The sequence below is a fragment of the Pteropus alecto genome, unplaced genomic scaffold, assembly GCF_000325575.1.
Source record: "Pteropus alecto unplaced genomic scaffold, ASM32557v1 scaffold55, whole genome shotgun sequence".
Taxonomy (NCBI): domain Eukaryota; kingdom Metazoa; phylum Chordata; class Mammalia; order Chiroptera; family Pteropodidae; genus Pteropus; species Pteropus alecto.
Window position 1 is genome coordinate 652,239 of NW_006436813.1, and position 4,873 is coordinate 657,111.

Consider the following 4,873-nt stretch of genomic DNA (forward strand, 5'->3'; position numbering starts at 1 on the left):
ACACTGGTATTTTGTTATGTTTCAAAATATTTTAAACCAAATCTTTTACATTATGACATTTTTATCTCTAAATACTGCAATATACATCTGTAGCTGATAAAGAATTTTTAAGAAACATAACCACCATACTATTATCGCATCCAACAAAATTAACAATAATCATGTTATATTGTATCTATGATCTTAAAAACCTATTTTTACAATTGCTCTGGTAGAATCAGAATTGAAATAAATTCTACATACTACATTTGGGTAATTTGTCCCTTACATATCTTTTATAACCATCCTTAACCTCCCTTTTTATGCCCTTAGTTTTGGGGGGACCTGGACTTGTCCTGTGGAGTTTACCACATTCTAAATTGATTGATGACATCCTCACAGTGTCATTTAAATTGTTTCACTATCCCTTGCTGTTTTCTATAAAGTAGTATCTACTTCTACAGGTTTGATTAAATTTAGGTTTAATTTTTATTGCAAGAAAACTACACAGGTGGTGCTGAAAACTTCCTATTGTTATCAAACCAGGAGGTATAATGTCTGTAGTCCCAGTTTTAGTGAAGCTCTGGTTTATCTGTAGGTTCAGGTGCCTTACTTATTTTTAAATAGTCTACAGTTCAGAATCCCTTCAAGCCAAAATAATTAAATGGTGCTATAATTTTAAAGATCATGTGAGAATTATATTTTGTAATCTAAGCCCAGAGTCTATATGATAAATGGGAGAATGGGAACAAAAATAATTAGTTGGGACTGGTCGAAGACAAGGGATAAGGAAAGAGACATGAAGATGAGGCAAAATCACCAGCCACCTGTCTCACTGCCAGGATAAGATACTGAGTGGATGTCATACAGAGATGGGCTTTTGACCTTGATTTGTATCTCTTTCTCACTCCCTCCATATAACCAGCACTTTGTTCTGTGCTGAACTCTTGGAGCACATAAAGGAGCTTTGCCAGATATTATATTGACTTTTACCTTCTACTTTAAAAAGAAAATGCCAGTTACTTCACAGCATAAGCAAGGACTGAAAACTCCTGGTCACAGTAAGAGTAGGCCAGTCATCTCTTGAACATTTTAGGAGAACGATGAAATAAGCTCTTTTGTGTTCTGAGAGTTTAAGAAAAAAAATTCAAAAGATCTTTGGTCTGCAAGAAGTTGAGGATGAGGGGAGCTAATGGTTCTACATTTAGAAAATAGGTACCAAAATAGATACCAAAATAGATCTTTTTAGCACCCATCCATCTACTGCAGGCTGCACTCCAAAAGAATATAGGTTGGTGAAACTCCTTTCCTGACTCCCATTATTATGAGGTATATCCTGAGTATATCAAGAGGAATGGATAGTTTTTTGGGAGGGAGTAGATTAGACTTTGATGGTATCACCTCCCAATAGTATATAAGGGCTCATGCATAATTGCTCTAAAATCAAACTAGAGGAGTACCTAAATATATAAAGCAAATATTAACATACTTAAAGGAAGAAATAGAGATACAATAATAGTAGGGGACTTTAATATCCACTCACATCAATAGGTAGATCAACAACCAGAAAAATCAATAAGTACACACTGGCCTGAAATGATGTTAGACCAGATAAATGTAACAAATATGTACAGAATTTCCACCCCAAAGCAGCAGAATACAGTTTTCACAAGTGTACATGGAACATTCTCCAGGATAGATCATATATTAGACCACAAAACAGGTATTAATACATTTTTAAAAACTGAAATCATATCAAGCATATTTTCCAACCACAATGTTATGACACTAGAAATCAATTACAAGAAGAAAACTGAAAAATTCACAAATGTGTATAGATTAAACAATGTACTACTCAACAACCAAGGGTAAATGACAAAATCAAAATAGAAATTTAAAAATACATTGAGACAAACAAAAATGGAAATACAACATACCAAAATCTATGGTATAAAAGAGCAAAAGCAGTTCTAAGAGAGAAGTTCATAGTGAGAAATGTAGCACCTCAAGAAACAAGAAAATCCCAAATAAACCACCTAACTTCACACCTCAAGAAACTACAAAAAGAACAAATGAAGTACCCAAGTTAGTAGAAGGAAAGACATATAAAGATCAGAGCAGAAATAAGTGAAATAGAGACTAAAAACACAATAGAAAATACCAATGAAACGAAGAGATGGTTCTTTCAAAAAATAAACAAAATTGACATACAATTAGTAAGAGTAAAAAAGAGAAGCCTTAAATAAATAAAAGCAGAAATGAAAGAGACGATACAACTGATACCAAAGAAATACAAAGCATTATAAGAGATTACTATGAACAATCATACACCAACAAATTGGACAACCTAGAATAAATGAATAAATTTCTAGAAACGTACAATTTTCCCAGACTAAATCTTGAGGAAATAGATTGAATTAGTAATCAAAAACCTCCCAGCAAACAAAAGTCCAGGACCAGGTGGCTTCGCTGGTGAATTCTATCAAACATTTAAAGAGGAGTTAATATCAATCTTCTTAAACTCTTCCAAAAAGTAGACGAGGAGGTAATGCTGGCCTCGTAAAGAGAATTTGGAAGTGTCGCTTTACAAGGCCAGCATTACCCTGAGAGCAAAAATCATATTAGGACACAACAAGAAAAAAAAAATTACAGGCCAATATCCCTAATGAACATAGATGTAAAATTTCTCAACAAAATATTAGCAAAGCAGATCCAACAATATAATCAAAGGATCATATACCATGATCAAGTGGAATTTATTCCAGGGATGCAAGGATGGTTCAACATTTGCATATCAATAAACAAAATGAAAGATTAAAAAACATATGATCATCTCAATATATGCATAAAAAGCATGACAAAATTCAACATCTATTTTTGATTTAAAAATAAGGCCTCTCAACAAAGTGGGTATATAATAAAGGGCATATATGACAAGCCTATAGCTGACATCATACTCAACCGTGAAAAGGTGAAAACTTTTCTTCTTAGATCAAGAACAAGACAAGAATGTCAACTCTCACTAGTTTTATTGAACATAGTATTGGAAGACCCAGACAGAGCAATTAGCAGGAAAAATAAATAAAAGGCATTCAAATTGGAAGAAAAAAAGTAAAACTGTCACTATTTGCAAATGACGTAATATTATATATAGAAAACACTAAAGACTCCAACAAAAAACTGTTAGGACAAATAAATGAATTCAGTAAAGTTGCAGAACACAAAATCAAAATTTAAAAATCTGTTTCATTTCTCTACACTAATAATAACCTATCAGAAAGAGAAATTAAGAAAATAATCTCATTTACAATTAAATTAAAAAATACCGAGGAATATGTTTAACCAAGGAGGCGAAAGACCTGTGCACTGTAAACTATAAGACATTATTGAAATAAATTGAAAACATAAATAAATGAAAAGATATTCAGTGCTCATGGATTAGAATAATTAATATTGTTAAAAATGGCCATACTACTCACAGCAATCTATAGATTCAATGCAATCCCTATTAAAATTCCAATGCCATTTTTCATATAAATAAAACAAACTATCCTAATATTTGTATAGAACCACAAAAGACTCCAAAGCCAAAGCAATATTAAAAAGAACAAAGCTTGTCTATACTCATGCTACCCTGAACGTACCTGATCTTGTCTGATCTTGGAAGCTAAGCAGGGTCGGGTCTGGTTAGTACTTGGATGGGAGACCACTTTGGAATACCAGGCGCTATGGCATTTAAAAAAGAAAAAAGAAAAAAAGAAGAAAAAGAAGAAAAGGGGTTAAGACATTATACTTTCTGCTTCAAACTATGTTACAAAGCTATAGTAATCAAAACTGCATGGTATTGGCATGGAAATGGACACCTACATCAATGAAACAGAATAGAGTCCAAAAATAAACCTATGTATATATCATCAATTAATTTATGGCAGAACATACAATGGGGAAATGACAGTCACTACAATAAATAATATTGGTAAAACTGGACAGCCGCATGCAAAAGAATGAAACTAGACTACTATCTTATATCATACAGAAAAATTAACTCAAAATAAATTAAAATGAATGTAAGACCTGAAAACATAAAACTCCTAGAAGAAAACATAGCAGGTAAACTCCTTGACATCAGTGTTGGCTATGATTTTTAGGATCTGATTCCAAAAGCAAAGGTAACAAATAAGTTGAACTATATCAAATTAAAAAGCTCTTTCACAGCAAAGAAAATCATCAACAAAATAAAAAGGCAACCTACTGAATGAGAAAAAATATTTGCAAATCATATATCTGATAAGGGGTTAATATCCAAAATACATAAAGAATTCATTCAACTCAATAGCAAAAAAGGAAACAATATGATTTAAAAATGAGCAGAGGATCTGAATAGACATTTTTCCAAAGAAGACATACAGATGGCCAACAGATACATGAAAAAATGCTCAACATCACTAATCATCAAGAAAATGCAGATCGAAACCACAGGGAGCCATTATTTCACACCTGTTAGAATGGCATAATCAAAATGACAAGAAATAATGAGTACTGGCAAGAATGTGGAGAAAAGGGAACCCTTGTGCATTGTTAATGGGAATGTAAATTGATGTACACACACACACACAGCAATAAAATATTACTCGGCAATAAAAAAGAATGAAATCCTGCCATTCGCAGAGAAATGATTTGACCTAGAGGGTATTATGCTAAGTGATAAGTCAGACTGAAAAAGACAAATACCTCATGATCTCACTTATATGTGGAATTTAAAAAATCAAAACCAGTGAACAAACAAATCAAAACACAAACAGACTCAAAGAAACAAGAACAAACTGATGGTTGCAAAAGGAGAGAGAGGTGGAGGGATGGATGAGAAAGGTAAAGGGGAATATAGTCAATAATA

The 4,873-nt window shown here is 32.6% G+C and overlaps 1 pseudogene; it reads left to right on the forward strand.

The window, feature by feature from the left end:
• The first annotated feature begins 3,595 nt into the window (after positions 1–3,595).
• On the forward strand, positions 3,596–3,714 carry LOC112481709 (annotated as a pseudogene).
• The last annotated feature ends 1,159 nt before the right edge of the window (positions 3,715–4,873 follow it).